Source organism: Balaenoptera physalus (assembly GCF_965194825.1).
Source record: "Balaenoptera physalus genome assembly, chromosome: 2".
Lineage (NCBI taxonomy): Eukaryota > Metazoa > Chordata > Mammalia > Artiodactyla > Balaenopteridae > Balaenoptera > Balaenoptera physalus.
This window is the reverse complement of record NC_138883.1, coordinates 19656814-19678202: the sequence shown is the minus strand read 5'-3', so window position 1 is coordinate 19678202 and position 21389 is coordinate 19656814. Positions and strand designations below refer to the sequence as shown.

The 21389-nt window shown below is 35.9% G+C and overlaps 1 long non-coding RNA gene across 1 annotated transcript in view; it reads right to left on the bottom strand.

The window, feature by feature from the left end:
- LOC309655805 overlaps positions 1 to 21389 on the bottom strand; it is a 37331-nt gene extending 15942 nt beyond the window's left edge. The window contains exon 1 of the long non-coding RNA XR_014261010.1: positions 1 to 21389. This exon is cut by the window's left edge and continues 13383 nt beyond it. This is a non-coding gene — a long non-coding RNA (uncharacterized lncRNA).

The window sequence follows — 21389 nt, the reverse complement described above, 5'->3', positions numbered from 1 at the left end:
CATTATCTCATTTGAAATTTACTAGAATTTTGTTTTCTTTATAGATGTCAAAAACATAACTCGGATAGGTGAAGACCCTTGCCGTAAGTTGTGAAATTAATTAGTTAATTGTCAAAACTAAGTTCCAAATCCATGTACTCTAATTTAGAGAAAATAAATAATGAAATGATTATGCTTTAGAAGAAAAAGCAGGTTATTTCATAAATGCTTTCCAATGACAGTAGTATGGGAACACAAAAATAATAACAAGAAAAATGTAAAGAAGTATGGGATGAAAGGGGTAATTCTAAGAAGTTGTGATGACAGGCAGAGACCCTGATGATTTCTATGTAGTTCTCTCTAGTTAGGTTAAAAGGATTAGGGCTTTACCAAAATGTTAGGCACAAAGACAACTATGGACCTAGAATGCTTTCAGCCACCTATAATGCAATTTTAGAAGAAAGCTCACGCATTGTCCTCTCCTTCAATGAGTCCTTGAACTTTACACACAAAACCTGTCTGCTGTCTTCTTCCTCACCCCTGTTTATCCTCTTATCATAGACCACATTTATTTAAGTATTTGCTAATACAGAATTATGGCTCAAAACAACATTCAGTTAGTGCTATTGCCAGTTTAAAGACCCGGATTGTCTAATGCATTCCTTTGATTGAATGCCAGTGTATGCAGTTTCGTTTTTCTCATTTTATTCTCAGTACCCAGGGCAAAACCACAAAAGAGTTCACAGTCAAATAGAAGAAAGGAAACTGGAAATAGTTACATTATACAAAATAAGCTTAATAATGTGGATATGAAGCACTTTATGAGCCCATAAGAGTAAATTCATAATTTAGCCCAAGGAAGTCCAGAAAGACTTAGTAGGGCAGGAATTGTCACCCGTGTCCTCCCGGAGGTTTGGGGTAGGATGATGGATACTTAGCTCTGAAGAGACAATTTTCATTGCAATTGCTTCTTTCATTTTAAACCTAATGCAGCTTTACTATCATTCATAATTTATGTGTTTCATTTGGGATAGTAAAATATCTAAATCCTTGAGTAAAATGAAAAGACCAGGGAGAAGCCCCTTGCCATAAATGAAGTCCAGTTTAAGAATCAGAGCTTAAGTAGAAGACTTCACCCGGGTGAGTGGAGGTCTGGGTGTGGAAGGAGGCCCAGTGGATGTGGCTCAGGGGTGTGTAAAGACATCCAGTTCTAGAAAGCTAAGAGGGCTGCATGTTCCATGAAAGTCAGGAGATCAGAAAGGCTGGAGGACAGGGCAAGCAGACAGTGAATTTTACTACCAGTGTAGGTGTCATTGGCTTTGGGGGGATTGGATAAAATAATAAGAATTTAAAATTGCTATCTGGAGATGTTATCACACATTTTTAACTCTGGTTGTTTCCCTAGATAGCTGTCACAGCAGGCTGTCCTCTTGTGTTTGGGGTACTTTTTTAATTGGGAAAAGAAAGGGAAAGCTATGCTTTAAGTTCTTGCACTAATGTCATCTTCAGTTTCCACTCTCTTCATTCATCAGGCCATAGAAAAGCAGAAAGCAATGCCTGAAATTCTGTTTGTGAAATACTACTCTCTAAACACTGTGGGAATATGAAACATGAAGTTTTCTGTAAGAGAAACTTTAGTATTAATATTACACTTGTTTTAAAAATTTTAATTATACTTTTTCATTTATTATTAGAGGATTTTTTAAAAAGAAAGCTCATTCTACATTCCCCACTTGAAACCAGTTTTTATTTTCTCTTGGTTCTTTATAATGTTCTTTGTCATTGAAAAGTCAAAGTGTTGCACATAGAAAAATGCTACCCTTTTGTTTTATGTGTTAAGTTAAACTCCTGCTTTCACTCTTCCCTGAGAAGCAAATGCCACCATCTCACACAGATGTACACTTAAAGTCTTCAGCTTATTCTGTTCATTTAAAGTCATTGCTCTTAGGTACTGCAAGGTGTAACTGCTTATAGCAATATAATGCCATACCTCACTAACATAATCATAATGCAGTTACTAAATATTTTTTACATGGTAGTATCTGTCTTTAGATAACTATTATGTTGGGTATTATCATACTTCTCTTTGTACCATTGTGGTTTGAAGATGTATAGAATAGAGCTGGCTTCTATCTGCTGAGCAATTAAATGAAATATTATAAACAGGACAGTCTATCTGTAAAGCTTGAATGTTTACTTGCTGAATTAGTGTTTAGCAGAGAAGCAGTTGCAGCCCAGAGTCCTCTAGGAAGGAACACATTTTATCTAAAATAATGGCAGCTTGCTTCCTTTATGAGGTCTGTATTCAGCCCCTCTGTTATTAGAAGGTGATAACAAGGCAGGCAATCTAGCAAGTTTTTACTGCATAAGAAGACAAGGAAGGAGATGGAAGCATCCCCTCTTCAGCTCACATTCAGAAATTCTGCTGACCGAATAGGATAATAAAAACTGGCATTTAGATTATGACTTTCATCCCAAGATCTCAGCCTATGCAGAAATCATTTCTCCCTTTCTATAATATGATCATCATCACTGGGGTACCTTTAAAAAAATTACCTTTAAAGAGCCCAGTCACCTATCCAAATGCCCTTATATCCTCATCCATACAACAATACATAGGAGTTATAGTCAACAAATCGGGATTTTTATAAGATCTGAGGTTGCTTTCCAGTCTTCTTTTTATAATACTTGTGCTGATGAAATGATTATGAGACCTATTTTCACATCCTAAAGAATTATGGGGCTTCCCTGGTGGCACAGTGGTTGAGAATCTGCCTGCTAATGCAGGGGACACGGGTTCGAGCCCTGGTCTGGGAAGATCCCACACGCCACGGAGCAACTGGGCCCGTGAGCCACGATTACTGAGCCTGCGCGTCTGGAGCCTGTGCTCTGCAACAAGAGAGGCCACGACAGTGAGAGGCCCGCGCACCGCGATGAAGAGTGGTCCCCGCTTGCTGCAACTAGAGAAAGCCCTCTCACAGAAATGAAGACCCAACACAGCCAAAAATAAAATAAAATAAAGAAATAAAGAAATAAAGAAAGAATTATGACACAGTATTGGTCATTAGGGTCATAGACACAAAAAATTTTATGTGAAAAGATGTTAGCAAGTTTCTATACTACATTTCCTTGAGATGAGCTGACGTATCTGTCTTGATAGCCCGATCCAAATAAATTTCTCTCCCTCTGAGTTGTTATAGCATTTACATCAAAGATTTTCTTGCTTCTTTACGCATTGTCATGAGCTTTATTTATTTTAATCTCCCATTTAAAATAAAACTCTTTGAGAATAAAATTGAGATATAAGATTGCATCCCCTTCACTTTGCAATTACCAGAGTATAGAGTTTAGTAGGTTTTCAATAGACAATCAACAATTAATAAATTACATGCTCTAAGGAAGAGTCTATACCAGATGGCTTTCCTATTCCTTTGAAATATATTCTTCTATTTATGCATCTCAAGGCACAGTAAACCTGGATTATTTTTTTAAAAATGTGGGTTTGTGGAAATGACAGACTTCTGATTAAATCATGTCTGTGGGCTCCTTGAACTTAGGACGTCTGGATAATCATGGTTTTTCCATACTGTAGTGGCTTTATGACTGGGTAGGCAAGCTTTAATTCAAAGGACCTCTAGACCAAATTCATTCATTTTAGGAATGGAGCCAACTGTACTTGTAAAGTCAAGAGTATTAAAACTAGATACATTTGTTAAATAGAGAGTTATCTACAGCAATAGAATATAATTTTTCTGTCAGTCACTTTACTGTCATGGAATTGAACCTAATCTTTGTCACACAGGTAGGATCCCGACTTTCACATCCAGACTGTTGTTAATGGCAGACGGAGGAAAGGGAGAGAGGGTGACATTAGTAGCATTTGTTAAATTTGAAGCAAACTAATCCTGCCACCTTAGGTCGAAAAATAAACAAGGTTTTGAAAGAAGAGTACGTGCTTCCTAAATTATTTAAATCTGTACTATAATTAATATACAGCATCATTGATTTAATTAAACTAAGTTGCCTTCGTACTAGGGAAGGCCCAAAGTTAATTAGCACCATAGCCTTAAGCATTTCAAATACACTGAGAAAGTAATTTGGTGGTAAAATGCATGTTTATCTATTGTAATTTCAAAGACCTTAGCAATTTCTTATTAGTAGTAGTTTTATCCCCCCAGTGTATTCCTCTCTTATACAGCTATATAAAGTTAGGTATTATAGATACATTATCTGTAGTGAGAATGGTGCCAATTCTACAAATATGTCTGTTTAATACAAACTTAGAGCTCCATGGAGAATTGACAGAACCTTTTGGGTTCAACATCCCTGGGGATTTAAAAAAAAAAACAAGATTCTTCTGTCCACTCTCTTCTTTTTTATCTTCAAAATTTAGTGAGCCCTTACTAAGTAAAAGGTAGCCCTGAGAATACAAAAGGTAACCTAAGTGTGAGATCTGGGAGTTATCTGCCATTTTTCTTCATTCTCCTACATCCAAGAAATAGCCACTAATTGCTAATTCTGCCTCTTCAAGGCCAAGATTACAGGCACAAGCAAAGAAAATGTTTTCAGAAGAGACTTTTAAAAAACCATAGTCTTTCCCTACCTCTGATGCTCCTTTCATTTGAACTGCTTCTCTTGTGTTCTAACCAACCTCTCTTTAGACCCTGAGGGTAATTCTTCACACAGTTTTCGGGGGGATTTTTTTTAAACACCAATCTGTCCATGTGAGCCCCTCTACCCCTTACCCCCAGCTTAATCCCTCCAATGACTTCCTGCTGTATATCAAATACAGTCCAAACTTCTTAACATGAAAACCAAAACTCCTGCTTAGAAAATGAATCTGTAGCACAAACAGGCTTGCAGATTAGATCATTCCAACAGCTAATGATTTGCATCTCTTGCACTTTTCTCACTGTGTTCTCTCAGCCTAGGTGGCCCTCTTTGATCCTCACCCACTTCACCACCCTGAATCGTTTTATTCAGCGTTCACCAACCTCACCTCGCAGCCTACTCTGAATCTCTTGGGCTGAATCACACGTACTGTTTGAAAATCCATAATATATTGATACCCCTCACCTTACTTTGTGACACAACTGTAGATACTTGCGTATGGTGTGCCTGCCTCATTAGATGATGAACCCTTTCAGAAGAAGGGATGTGCTTAATTTATCTTTATATCTGTAGTGTCTACTACATAGACTGGCTCATCGTATAGTTTCAGAAATGCATTGTTTACATATTTAAGAGGAAATAATCTATTTGAGTTATATAATAATAATAACCTGTTATGGTATACTGTCTAAATGCTAGGCACTTTGCATGTATTATCTCATATAATTTTCCAAGTCATCATGGATTATTTATGTTACATGAAACCTAGAAAATTAAAACTCAGAGGGTTTTGGGGACTTAATCATGTGCTTTATTTTATTTTATTTTGGCCATGTGGGATCTTAGTTCCCCAACCAGGGATCAAACCAATGTCTCCTGCATTGGAAGCATGGAGTCTTAACCACTGGACCACCAGGGAAGTCCACTAAACATGTGCTTTAGAGTAGAAGTTTGATGACTTAAGGGAGTCAGTGGTTCAAGAGTCAATGCTCTTAATGACTATCCTGTAGAAATCAATTGCCTGGACCATATAACTTAAAAGTCTGGGCTGTTATTAGCATACTCCACATAAATACAGTTAATATGCTAAGGATCAAAGCAACACTACAACCTGGAGGCCCAGGTGAAATTTCATGAGAGAGTTTAGGCTTGAGTCTGATTTTCCCTTCCGGGTTTAGATTTTCTCTTACTTCTCCCAACTGACTCCTTCTATCCCTCCCCCTGCAGTGTTAACTTACACATTTATAGCTCCATTGTGGGTATTCTCATAAGCAGCAAACATCTGAGTGTTTTCTTTTTAATCTCTGAGGACTGGAATGACTTGATCTTCAAAGATGCTGAAAATTTTGGTGACCTTGACCTCACTCTGAGAGTATGCATTATCTTTTGGAGAAACTTAACCAGATAAACATATGTTCTCATAAAATCAATAGTTGACATATCACATCTTATAGTGACCTGTCAAAAGGAAGAGCTACTATAAATCCAAGCATCTGTAAAATGTAAATTTAGAGGGCATAAAAAGCCTGTACCATAATACAAAGCAGTATCTAGTCAGAAGAATATAGGGAAGATAGAAAAAATTTATGCACTAACTATAAACTTGAATACACTAAAAGTAAAGCACCTGATTAAAGTACCTTTTCCTCTCACCTTTGTCTATTGTCTGGTACATTTTCTAAAGAAAAGCAAAAGACAATGAACTATGATTGCTTAAAGATTGAAGAGGTCCTTCACATCTTGTCTACAATTGGAGAATGAAAGGAAAAAAATGTACTTTTTCGTCCCTTAGAATCCAAGATCCAGAAAAATATCAACTCCTCTCTTCTCCCTGCCAAGACTCAATGTCATTCCTCCCCATTAGAATCTACTGAAGAAAAAATTACAATTATCTATATTTTGTTGTTAATAGTTAAGTATTTTATCAGTAGATGGGCATTTGCACTTCTAGGCTACTTGCTCAGCTAAGTATGAAATGTGTCCCCAGAGTCCAGCTTCTCCATATATATCATTCTAAAAAACCTGCTTTCAGAAATAAAAAATGACACAAAGAGATGAAGAGATATACCATGTTGTTGGATTAGAAGAATCAATATTGTGAAAATGACTATACTACACAAAGCAGTGTACAGATTCAATGCAATCCCTATCAAATTACCAAGGGTATTTTTCACAGAATTAGAACAGAAAAATTTACATTTTGTATGGAAACACAAGAGACTCTGAATAGCGAAAGCAATCTTGAGGAAGAAGAATGGAGCTGGAGAAATCAGGCTCCCTGACTTCAGACTACACTAAAAAGCTGCAGTAATCAAAACAGTATGGTACTGGCACAGAAACAGAAATATAGATCAATGGAACAGGATAGAAAGACCAGAGATAATCCAGACACCTAATCTACAACAAAGAAGGCAAGAATATACAATGGAGAAAAGACAGCTTCTTCAATAAGTGGTGCTGGGAAAACTGGACAGCTACATACAAAATAATGAAATTAGAACATTTCCTCACACGATATACAAAAATAAACTCAAAATGGATTAAAGACCTAAATGTAAGGCCGGATAATATAAAACTCTTAGAGGAAAATATAGGCAGAACACTCTATGACATAAATCACAGCAAGATCTTTTTTGATCCACCCCCTGGAGTAATGAAAATAAAAACAAAAATAAACAAATGGGACCTAATGAAACTTAAAAACTTCTGCACAGCAAATGAAACTATAAACAAAATGAACAGACAACCCTTGGAATGGGAGAAAATATTTGCAAATGAAACAACTGACAAGGGATTAATCTCCAAAATATATAAACAGCTCATGCAGCTCAATATCAAAAAAACAAACAACCCAATCAAAAAATGGGCAGAAGACCTAAATAGACATTTCACCAAAGAAGACATTCAGATGGCCAACAAACACATGAAAATATGCTCAACATAACTAATTATTAGAGAAAAGCAAATCAATGAAGTATCACCTCACACTGGTAGAATGGCCATCATCAAAAAATCTATAAACAATAAATACTGGAGAGGGTGTAAGGAAAGAGAACCCTCCTACTTTGCTGGTGGGAATGTAAATTGGTACAGCCACTATGGAGAACAGTAGGGAGTTCCTAAAAAAACTAAAAATAGAGCTACCATATGACACAGCAATCCCACTCCTAGGCATGTATCTGGAGAAAACCACGATTCAAAAGGATGCATGCACCCTGATGTTCATAGCAGCACTATTTACTATTAGCCAGGACATGGAAGCAACCTAAATGTTCATCAACAGAGGAATGGATAAAGAAGATGTGGTACATGTATACAATGGAATATTACTCAGCCATAAAAAGGAACGAAATAGTGCCATTTGCAGAGATTTTGGTGGACGTAGAGATGGTCATACAGAGTGAAGTAAGTCAGAAAGAAAAAAACAAATATCATATAATGTTTATATGTGGAATCTAGAAAAAATGGTACAATGAACTTATTTGCAAAGCAGAAATAGAGTCACAGATGTAGAGAAAAAACTTATGGCTTCCAAGGGGGGAAGTGGGTGTGGGATGTATTGGGAGATAGGGATTGACATATATACACTAATATGTATAAAATAGATAACTAATGGGAACCTACTGTATAACACAGGAAACTCTACTCAGTGCTCTGTGGTGACCTATATGGGAAGGAAATCTAAAAAAGAGTGGATATATGTATACGTATAACTGATTCACTCTTCTGTACAGCAGAAACTAACACAACATTGCAAAGCAACTATACTCCAATAAAAATTAAGAAAAAAAATAAGAGAACTGCTTTCAAATTCAGTGATGCCTTATTGTCAAATCCAATAGCCAGTTATTTATTTTCTTACTGAAATTCTACAGTCACATATTGTTGACCAATTTAATTTTCCCTAGTATTCCTGATTTTTTTTTTTTATAATTTCCTTTCTGATTTCTTCCTATGATTCTCTTCCTCAGCTTGCTCCTAAATGTCAGGATTCCTCCGGCTTCTTTTCTGTTTAATCATTCTATACATTTCCTTTGGATTATGTCACCCAAGTGTATGCCTTCTATCACCATCTGTGTCATCATCTGTGCTAGTGTTTATGACCCTAAAGTCTAACTTCCCATCCCTAACTCTTCTCTTGAACTGCAGATACACATGCCTCCTGGTCATTGTTAGTCAAATGCTCTGTAGATGTTTCCAACTCAGTATCACCAGAGTCTAACACTTGCTTCCCCTCTCCGAATTCCCTCTCACCCTCCTATATTCTTTGACCCAGGAGGTGACTCATCCCTCTCCAGCCTTTCAAAGAAAGCTGTTTTGGAACTTATATGTTACAAACGTTATGTTAAGGTTCCCCAACATTTGGCGCTCTCTCAAAAAAGCAGAGCCAAGCTGTGTTCTGGGTCAACATTGTAGACACACGGAGAGAACAAAGTTCTCTGATAATACTCCTAACTGCCCAAAACTTGCAGCACTTTGGCCTTTAATGTGGAGGCTGCCAAAATCAACTTGGCAGGTCCCTCTGCCAAAATGACCTCAAGTGATGTACAAAGAAGTCACCTAACAATCAAAATGCTTGTAGAGCCAAGAGATGTTTATTTTTCAAGGCAAATGAGAGGATATCCTTAGGGTTCAAAGTTGCATTTCATTATAGCATGTAGGTGCATTTAACTGGAAGTCTTCAGCAACCTGAACACCATAGAGACAGAAAGATTAACAAGGAAGGGAAGGAAGAATTGAGCTAGAACCATGGGGATTTCTGGTGTACATTTTTGAATCTCTTCCAAGGCTTCGAAATGGGATTTCTTCAATCTAAAATGCCTAAAAACCATGTTGTCAGAGTTTAGCAGCCTCCTCTGTGAGAAGGTAAGGTAAAGGGAGCTAGCTCCTCTGAACTTGATAGCTCATTTCAAATTAGCTCCCTTTATCATGGCCTTGCCCTTTCTGAAACCTCGGCCCTGACCGCTCCGTGGTCCCTAACACTCAGAAGAAATGCTGGGAGTTTACAATGTGCCTTCTTTCTGTATAGCTCTGGGGATTGGAAGGAAAGCAGCAGGGAAATGGGATCAATAGAATTTTCTAGGATCCCAGGCTCACTTGCTTGTTTTCAAATTTAGAAAGAGGTTATAGAAAATGGTTCTTTCCCTACATTACAGAAGTTCCCAAACTCCTGCCTGGTCATCTGTGGATCATTTAATGTTCTGTACTGAGCCCACAGTTGTATTAAATACCATACCTAAACAGAACTAACAGTTTTTATTCCTGTTAATTAAAACACATATTTATAAATTATTTAGTGATCAACAATGATATTTACAGAGTTTAATGAGAGATTTTGATCTTTAAACAGTAGTCTCCCATGAAGTTGATTCATTATCTAACATTTAAAGGATTCCACTGTCATTTGGCTTATCACCAGACTGTATCACCCTTCATCACCTCCAAAATAAGAGCTAAGATCGAGACCATTTAAAAAGCATTTTAATCATGGTTTAATATAGAAACTAGCAGAGTGCTTCAGCTATGTTACTAACTATTTAAAGCCTTGGCCACGGTGGGGACTTCCAGAGAATTTTTAAGTATGGAAGTCTAGTCTATCTAGTTAGGAGGACACATTTTGTCTGGTCCAGTTATTTCATGCATTCCAGAATGTCACTTAATTTTCTATTTTGATGAAAGTATGGTTCTTTTATCATTTGTTTTCTACCACTGTGCTCAGACTGTTTGAGTTTGGGGGTTAAATTCCACTGTTTTCTCTTTTCAGAAGTTGTTTTATTAGAGACTTTTCTCCTATTACCACTTCTAAACACTTGTCCGTACTTATTTTATCCATGCATTCAGCTATACTCCTCTTACTGGGTTGGGGAAGAAAAAAACCCAAAATGTGATACTTAATTAGTTCTGCATTCTCTCCAGTGTTATTCCTAACTTAAAATACCATAAAAAGTAATTTCTCGTCAGAATGCATTTTTATTGAATTTCCTCCTGTGTTTGACTTCAGTGGCAATGTCTAGTTTCAGAGTCCTGCATCAATGTCTATTCACTGGCACAAATTATTTGTATCGCATTTCAGGAAACCATCAGTGGAGCTCCCTTGCTTCCTTCGATTAGAGAATCAAATCTGTGAGCCAGATCTTAAGTTCTAGGGCTGTACAAATAGATGTGTGCATTCCTGGTAAGTGAAACATACATTTCTTGTATCAGATGCTGTCCTCCATTTCATTCCTTCACTTAGTTTTAAAGAAGTGCAGGAAATTGTGTTTCTGGAGGATAACCTTTGTGGGGCTTTGATGCTATGTTACTTTGAAATAAAGACCTCTATAGACTGTTCATAAACATCTGAATCTCTGTAATTACTACCAGAGAAGGGAAAACAAGATCTTGTTTATATAGTAGATAAAATACATATTAAGTGCTTCTGAGACTGATATCAAGTTGTTTACAATTCATCAACCAGAACATTCACATCTTATGTCAATAGATCAATACTGCTATTAAATAACACATCAAATCACACTTAAATCCCTGCATTTTGTAAATATTTCAAAATAATCTTCTAAAACTAGATTAGGAATAATACCACTCACTAATTGAAACCTAATAGGTCTCTACAGTCTGTTTTTAGCCTATAGGGGAGTCTGTTTTTCTGAGACTGACTTAGGTCTGAATTGTATCAATCAACCTGTCTCTGTTTTTAAGACATAGTTAGCTGTGAATATAAAAAGCAAAGCAACTATATAGGTTGTCAAAGATTACAGATAATCCCTTTGGTTTTGATTTCTTGAGAATATAATATGTAGTATAGAGAAGCAAGTGTTTTAGTTATTTAATATTATCAATGTTTAATTTAATTAATGGACTATTTCAATAAACTTTTGCTTTTGTGATTCAGGAGTCTGAGAAAGTTCAGAGACGCTAAGATAGTGTCAGTGTAAAACACAATTACGAAAGCAAGAAAAACAGGAATATGTACCTGATTAGGCTAAGCAAATATGACAAGTATATGCTATGAACCATGAGGAATCTGAAGGAACTAAAGAACAGTGTCTTTTCTGCTCTATAGAAATCAAAATGATTGTAAAAATAAAAACCTTACAAAAAGGAAAGTATGAAGGAGCCATCTAGCATAATGTAAAATCACATGGGGAGATATGGTAGGTACCACACTTCAGGAAAGAAAGAGAGCTGTATGCAGTCATTCAGGGAAGTCTTCTCTGACAGTGGCTGTCAAGGATGGCAGGATTTAGGCAGGCAGAGAGGAAAGGGAAAATCATTCCTTATTGGAGGGATTTATAAGCAAGTACCACGCCTTGTACTTGGATGGCAAGAAGGTGACTGGGGTGGAGAATTGGGAGGCAAGACTGCGGGTTCTGCACTCTATGACAAGATTATGGAAGAGCTTTAACATTACATCACTATCATACATAAAACACAAATATCAAATTCAGTAAACATATATTTTACACTCAGAACCATTACATTATATAATTTAAAAAAACCAGAAGACAAAACAAAACAAAAAAACACTTTACCACAATACACTAGCTGCAGACACTTGAATTGAAAACTGCAGAAACGTGTATTTTAAATATTCACGTCCCTCTCTACTCCACTGATGAACCCCCCTTTTACTCTCAGTTCTTTCCTGGTCTGCCTGTCCTAACTGTGTAGGAAATTGCATCACTGATGCAGCATTTTAAAGGATTTCAATGGTTTTCTTAGGCACCTAGGGCCACTGTTGCCCTAAATTAGTTTGTGGACTTCAAACAGCAAAGTGCAAGGCCCTCAGAGTTTTTTTGATCACTTGCTTCAGCTTCACTTGGTAGAATGTAGATTTGGAGTTATGTCTCCAGAGATTCTGATTCAGTGAATCCAGTATGAAACCCAGAAACTGCTTAAAATCAAGATGAGACAGAGTCCACTTTCTTAACCATAGCCTCCTCTGTTTTGTCATCGTTGTGCCCTAGAGCTGATTTACTAAAATGCCAGTGTGTTATCATGGCTGAGTTGGAAATGACTTGAAGCATCTCTTAGAAAAAGGAGAAAAGTCAGAAAGAGCATGGTAATAAGTTTTCAGTTTATTTAACATGTGGTAGCAATATCTTGCTTACTCACACAATGACTGGCACAAGAGCAACTGGTAGATATATAATAAAAAACATCAAGTTAATGATTGCATCAATTAATTTATATTTTTCCACATTAATGTTCAAGGCACTAAAAAATAAGGAAAGATATTTGGTATCTCCATGCACCAAAACTCTTTCTTTTCTAGATGAAACAGCAGTCCAACTGGCATCTTTCCAGAATAAAGTTTAATTCTTAGATAATCAGAGTGTTTTACAGATCGATAATCCTTATCATCCTATCAGGCATAGTGAGATTATTGCTCTAGATTCACTTTTAAAAGAAGATAGAATAATACTATGAAATGAAGCTAATATATCGTGGCTCTCATGATGTTCAATGAGAAAGTCATTTCACAATGAAGACTTTTCTACATCCATTGCATTCATGGGGTTTGTCTGTAGTATGAATTCTCTCATTTTGGAAACGCTGCTTCTTTTGATTGAGGGCTTAGCAATTTTCACTGCATGTGTAGCATTTATCTCCAAATGAACCTTCTGATGTTGCAAGGGATAGATTCTTGGTGAGGGATTTCCCACATTCATTATTTCCATGGAACTTTGCCTGCATAAGTGCTCTGATGTTTCGTTTGACATGAAGTGTGTTTAATATGCTTTTCCATATGTCTCACATATGTGGGACTTTTTTCTTTTAGCAACTGTCTGCTTTGTAATAGGAATTGATCTGACTCTCAAACTGGTCTCATGTTCCCAAGATTTCTTTCTTCTGGGGAATTGCAGTTTGCTTTACTTGTATGAGCAAGAAGCACATGCCCAGAATTCTCCTAATCTGGAGAACTCCCCTAAATTTCTTCTAAAGATCATTTCCCAGAAATGCCCTGCTTTGATAATGATGTCTCAGTTTCAGAAAATTTCTCATTATGAAATGGAATGATTGCATCTAAATTTCAACAGAAATCTGAGAATGTAATAGGTGTGAATACCAAATTTATGTACCAGGACAAAATATATTCAAAGCAAATGGCATACTAATGCTCCTCAACCACCTGAAAAATATATAAAAATGTCTCAGAGATAATTTTGTTAATAGAAAACTCTTCCAGAGCCTCTTTCCCTCCAAAAGAAGGAGAGTGTGGAGTATCTACTATCCTAACTTAAGCCTGGTAAGGAGAACCTTCAATGTAAGTATTAGGAAAATCAATATATAACTCTTGCACTTGAAAAGATATAGGGTGTTTTAATTATTGCATGGAATTAGGCATTCTAATAGAGACTTTAATTGCAATTGAAAGTCCACTTAAGACTTTATCAGGGAAGGAGCAGGACAAGTGTGAGCCTTTGTAGTTTTCACCCAGGAAATAGAACACTCCTAACTGAGAGAAAATTCCAAAGAAATAGTAAGAGAGAAAATAAAGTTGTATATTGATCATCTGTCTTACATTTTTCATGATAAATATAGGTTCTGTGAATTTTGGATACGTCTCTTTTCATCATCGGTAACAATCCCTTGTCCTGATTTGAGGATCAAACCTATCATCAGGGAAATGTACAAAGTCTATTGAGCTGACTTCACTTGGCTCTTTTTCCTGGGTGAATTCCACAGGCAGATTTTAATGATACAGAGTTTCAGAACTTGCCAACGTGTTTCTCTTTTCTGTTTTAAGTAAGTCTTAAGGTTTTGGTTTTAGAGAAGGAAATCCTAAGACATCTAAGAGAAAAAAAACAGCCCAAAGTGTGTTGCTGCCCTTTTATCTTTGAGAATACAATGGTATGCTTATGGATTCTAACTTCTGCCTGAAAATTGTTCTTAATTCATTCTGTGAAGACTGTGGCCCTTGATCTCAGTGCTGACTCATTCTTTCAATTTTTGAGGAGAGTGTGCAAAATGGGTGCCCATATCTGCCTATATGCAGCCAGTCTCCACCAGGTCAAGTGGTAACATCCACCTACATGTTATTTCATTCTGGACTTGGGGAACAATTTTTTTCTATTATACCATTGAAACATAGCACATAAGCCATACAATTTTCTAACCAAAGAGAAACTTCAACAGGACATGTTTTCCTCAGTTTCTACAAATATACAAATTCTTTTCTCAGAAAAGACGCACAGAACCTTGGAGTGCATTATTGAACAAGAATAAGAGATAGTCACAGTCTGTTAATTCCTTCTATTTACAATGAGCAAGGAAGAAATGAGTACATGTTGCTACCAGAGGATTTTCAGGTTTAGTGATCATTTTCTTTTTCTCTGTTCATCATAAGGAAACTTGGCTTCTTGAAAGGATCTCCATCTTCAGATATTGTGGTGGAAAGTCATGCTTATGATATCTATGCCCTCATTGTTCTCTAGATGTTTTGACTTTATCTAAGCCTGGACATCCCTGGTCTGATGGCCAAAATCTACGGTATAATATGAATTTGAGAAATAGCCTAAAGTTATAGGAATAGACATATGATGTAGTGTTCCAAATTGCACCATGTCTATTTGTTGAAATTAAGTTTGTGAAAACTAATCTCAGTGTCCGCTCTACTGAATGAATATCAGTGGAATTATTGAGAACAAAACCACTGAGGTCAGTTCACATTTTCAAAGGCTAGACAATTCCAAAGATTGAAAAGTTGCCTAAGTATATTAAAATAGTATTATGCACCAAAACTCTATTTGAGGAGGATTTCTGGCTCTCTGGGTCATAGCCCTACAAATCATTTGATCAAACCATCTTCTTACCTAAACTTGGATCTGAGGAGACAGAGCCATGTCCAAGGCCAGGTCCTAAAAACGAGAAATTTCTGCTGGACATGGAAACATGATCTCCATCAGGAAGCCAATTATCTTTAAATTAAATTAGAAGATGACTTTGTGTACACCTATCAATAGTGTAATGAAATTCCGTTTCATAAATTCACTATATTAGTCAGGGTTCTCCAGAGAAACAAAACCAATAAGATGCTGTGACGACTAATTTTATGTGTCAACTTGACTGGATAACAGGATGCCTAGATGTCTTGTTAACATTATTTCTAAGTGTGTCTGAAATCAGTTTACCTGAATCAGTAAACTGAGTAAAGTGAATTGTCCTCCCCAATGTGGATGCGCATCATTTAGTCTGCTGAGGGCCTGAATAGGACAGAAAGGTGGAGGAAGGGAGGGTTCTCTTTATCTCTGCCTATCTACTTGAGCTGGAATATCAGTCTTCTCTCACCCCCAGTGATCCTGGTTCTCAAGCCTTCAGACCCAAACTGGAATCTATACCATCATCTCTCGAGCTCTCAGACCTTCAAACTACACCACTGGCTTTCTTGGGTCTCAGGCTTACAGAGGGCAGATTGTAGGACTTCTCAGCCTCCATAGTCACATGAGCCAAAACCTTATAATAAATCTCTTTATATATATATAAAATGTGTTATGTTTCTCTGGAATCCCTAAGTATGGTCTGATAAGCTAAAGACCAAGTATAGCTAATGTTTCAATTCTAGTCCAAAGGCTGGAAGGCTGGAAAATTCCCTCTTGCTCTAGAAATTCTGTCTTTTTGTTCTATTCAGGCCTTCAACTGATTGGATGTGCCCCACCCTCATTACAGAGGGCAATCTGCTTTTCTCAAAGTTCACTGATTTAAAGGTTTGTCTCATCCAAAAAACCCTTTAAGTTGACACATAAAATTAGCCATTACACTTACAGAGACAGAGGATTATCATTAGAAAGAATATAAGAGAGCAGAATGCATGGACAAATTCAAGAGGGAAAAACCAAAAGTGCATGCATAGGATCTGTGGCTGTTGTTATTAATTTCGTTTGTACTTTAAAGAGAAGTTTGAATTGAATGAGTAGTAAAATCTCTTTCAGCTCTAAAATTCTGAATGGCAGTGAGCTAGGTGGCTATAAATAATATAAAAATAGGAAGAAATACAGAAGATAATTTTTATTTGGTCAACACTGTATTAGTTAGGAACTAATGATTCAATTTGCAAATTATCCAAAATTCTTTCTTTCTCTTTTCATCCACATTATACCTTTCAGATAAGGTAGACCTTTCCAAAATTGACCTTGACCTTGCTGTCAGTCTCTTCTTATAAATGAGGAATTGTCTGAGAGACAAAATTATAATCAATCAATTCTGCTATTAATTAATTTTTTATGTTATCTAAGGATTTCAATTACACACTCATGAGTTCCCTTTTGTCATAGTTAATTGGTGGTTTATACCTACAGGGAGTACAGAAAATGTTGAATTTCAGAAATAATTTGAAAATCAAAAAAAACGTTATCTAGTAATTCAAATATGTTACATAACAAATTTGATTTTTATAAAGCTAGGATGATTGGCAAAGAAAAGAAAAAAACTCTTGCACTTTTTATTTCCAGCAATATTCATTTATTTTCAGTATAAAGTGTTTTTATGAACCATGTTAGTATTGCAATAAAATATTAGCTAGCCTAAAGGAGACAATTTTGATTTACACCTGAGTACTCACTAAGACCAATGTGTCCTTTTGGAACATTTGAGTAAATTTTGAAAATAATAGATACTAATGCAGAAAGAGTCCATAAACCAACATTTTTTTCTTATTTTCTTGGAAGTTTCTCTGTGCTGAATAAATCTCAAAAGTGATGGAATTTTTAACTTTCTGTCTCTTAACTGATGTCATTTCCAGCTTGTACCCATTAACTGTTATTTTAAAATTTAATTATTATTTTTCAAATTACATGAAATGTATTTTCATAGTACAGAGATAGTTATTGATTTCATTAATACATCAAGATAAAACTACAACAATAACAACAACTGATGTGTCATTTCCTGATCAATAAAACAGCTAAAACCTAAAAGTAAATTATACATGATTCTTTTTAAAATATATTTGGTTATTTTTGCTCGTTTGTAGGTAATACACAACAAATTAGATACGACTTTTGGGATCTGGAGTATGATTTATTAATATCACAAAATAAAAATAAAACTGGTAAACATTTAGAAATTCATGCACAAAAGAACACATTTCAAAATCTTCTAAAAATATTTTCAAATGTTAATCAACTAAATAGACAAATTCCAATTATAATTGAAGATTTTAACAAACCCTCTCTCAGTAACTTATATAACACGTAGACCCCCCCAAAAAAATCAGTAAGGTTGTAAGTTATGTGAACAACAAACACATTGACCTATTTAACATTTTAGAACATTACATCCAACCACTGAAGAATACACATCTTTCCAAGTGTACATGGAACATTCTCTAAGATAGACCATATGCTGGGCCACAAAATAAGTCTAAAAATTAATTTAGATATCAATGACATTGAGATGTTGAAAGGAGACAAGGGTATTTGGAAATTTAAAAACATATTACTAGGTAACTGATGACACAGTGATATCATAAGGAAACTTTTGAATTGAAGGATAATGTAGATATGACATACACAATTTTGAGGTGCAGGTAAAGGAGTGCTTAAAGGGAAAATTATAACTCAAAGTGTCCATATTGGAAAATAATAAGCATTAAAATAAATTATTTAAACTAAAAAAAAAACAATTAAAGCTAAAGTAAGTATAAGAAATCAAATAATCAAATAAAAGCAGAAATCAATGAAATTGATAATAAATAATACAGAAAATTAACAAAATTCACAATTCATTCTTTCAAAAAATTTAACAAATTAGTAAACCTTAGCAGATTGACTAAACAAAGGAAAAGAAGGAAGGAGGAAAGAAGGAAGAAATGAAGGGAAAGAGGAAGGAAAAAAGGAAGGACAGAAGAAAGGAAGGGAAAGAAAGCAAAAAAATGTTACCAATATCAACAGTGAAAAAGGAAATATCATTATAGCATCTACAGAAGTGAAAGAAGAATATGTGAATATTATGAGCAACTTTGTTCAAATTAACTCAACAATTCTGATGAAATGGGCATATTCTAAAAGCATGAGTTGCCAAAACTAACTCAAGACAAAATAAATAATCTGAGTACCTCCTATATAATGAAGAAATGATTTGTAATAAATAACCTTCGGATAAAAAATTCCAGGTCCACATGGTTTTATTTGTAAATTCTGCCAAACATTTAAGGGCAAAATAATACCTATGAAAATAAAGAGAAAAGAGAACCCTTCACAATTTGTTTCTGTAGCTAGCATAGCTACAACACCAAAACCTGACAGACATATAAGCACAGATCGGTAAACCTGAATGCACAAACCTTTAAAACAATTAAACTACAATAAACTTCTGTTCTTTTGAAATAATACTGCAAAGTGAGCTGTCTTTCTTTGATGAAGGTCCATCAAGGTCTTGCTCTGTATCCGATTAACAGTGAATCTCAATAAGTAATTAGCAGCCGTCCAAATCATAATGGATTAACATGCAGTTAATCTGTACTGATTCAATCATTTCATCTGATGGTACCTCTCTGAATGTATTGCTTTTATTTCCTTGCTTGCTCAACATTTCAACTTTCTATACTAAAATGACACGACAAAAATCGGTTGGACCTTCCCAGCTTTCAAGATCCCAGAGAGATAGGAAATGCTATTAATTTTAACCAGACATGATTCTGATACATCACACAGCTCTTATTTTCCAGTTGAAGTCATAATTATCCTTTTTGTTTCTCTGTCTAGAATTTAGGTTTATCTCCATGGGTTTAAACCAATGTTCAGGCTGACTAAGGAATGAAGGTGATTCATATCTAAATGATCTTCTATAAGTGATGGTTATTAAGGAAGCCAAGTTGACATACCTTGAAACTCACATTTCTTCTAGGAATGGAACAAATTAATGAGAATGAGATATTTTATTTTGTTATGTATTATTTCTCTTCGGGTCAAGTAAGCAGAGATCTTTGCTTAGGAAACAAATATTTATAAAATTATTTTCAATTTTGACAAGAGTTAACAATTGCTATCTCTTTTGTGGAGTTAGAAACTCTCAGAGGATTTGGAGAACGCTCTGATACTCCCTTCACACAAGGCACATATGTACACAGATGAAACAAAATGCAAATAATTTCAGAAATCCTCAAGTCCATCCACAGATGGGCTCAGAACTTCAAAATGAGATTTACTAATCTAGGGCTTCCTTTCCACATTTTGAAACACTAATTAATATTGGGTTTTTAAGAGGCATAAACTGTAAGGGTAAGGATTGCATTTTCAATGTAATTGAATGGCTCAGTAACTTAAAGCCAATTTCTCAGTTTAATTAGGAAATATTTAGAACAAAAAACCTAAAGATAACATTTTGACAGTAGATCTAGTTCAACCACAAGTTTGCTGTGTGACCTTGGACAAGGTGTTCAAGCTGAGCAAGACTGTTGCTGCATTGTTAGTTCAGAAAAGAAAATGACCACTTTAATGCAAGGTTATTATAATAAATGAATGAAGAAATTTTCCTGAAGCATCCCTACATGTGACTGGCATATTGACTGTTTCCATAAATATTCATCAAACTCACATAAAGCAGATTACAGGGCCCAAGTCGTAATCGTCAACAATTCTCCAGAAGAGCTGCCTTGAAGTTCACGACTTGATTTTCAGAGAAGTCCCTCAAGGAACTTCTCTCAGAGGTGCTGACACATTGTATCACTGAAACAACAAGTGCAAAAGTATAAACAAAGTCAGGGCCCTTGGAACTTAAAAAGCCCAATAGATTTATTTAACCGGTTTCAAATCCTACCCACACCCAAAGTACCAAATTCATTGGTTACTTAATGAAAACATGAACAGAGCCTAAAGGTTACAATTGTAGAATAGAGCTGGGGTAAATGTGCACCTATGAAAGAGATGCCCACCCCCCAGCAGACAGTCAATGATTTGGAGCCAAGACACGACCGAGTTTTCCACCATAGCATCTTGAAGGCCCTACAGTTGCCAGATGCTTCTTTTTCAAATACCAGGAGCTGAAATTCAGGAGGTGAGACTGCTTACGTCCACCTCCAGCAACATGGGCTCAGTCAGCGGTTGCTTTCTAGATCCTTGACTTCATTTTCCTGCAGCTGCCCACATCTCTGTGCTCATTTTACCTATTCTAGTTAGGAAAGCAAAAGTGAGATGATCTAGAAATAACAGGGCTTTTCTTTTATTTCTATAACGTCATGTATGCCATCTCAATTCTTTGCTACTGCCTGTTACAATTTTTTCCATTTTCCTGGTGATTCTGGCATGGGCATGTTGTCAATGCCAACCTATTGTAAGCCCCTTATCCTTACTCCCACCTCTACACACACAAAGTGCCCACTTCACTATTACTCTCCTGTCTGATTCCCTTTAGAGGGCACTAGGCATTATTCTAAGCGTTTTACAAACATTATCCCATTTATTTTTTTCAGGCATTATTGATGTTTTACTAATGAAGAAATCAAGTCTTAGTTTCCTCCTCAGTATCATACCCTATAAAGTGACAGAGTCATAATACTTTTCTGACATCAAAGCCCAGGTCTTTTAATCACTAAGTTATACACTTCTCCATATGCCTAGAGAACCTATGTGTGGGTATACACAGGTGTTTTTCAAATCTGAAACCTTGTACAATTCAAGAACACGTGAGTTTGTATAAATAGCTTGAATGAAACCAGCATTAAATTAACCAAAAGGAACAATGTTCTCTGTTTTCTCAAAAGTTTGATGCAACTCTCAGTCGGGTCACAGTGATGTAAGAGAGGAGGCCTGCTAGAGGATAGAGCTACATTGTCAGCCCTTCATATCCCTGGGCTCTGC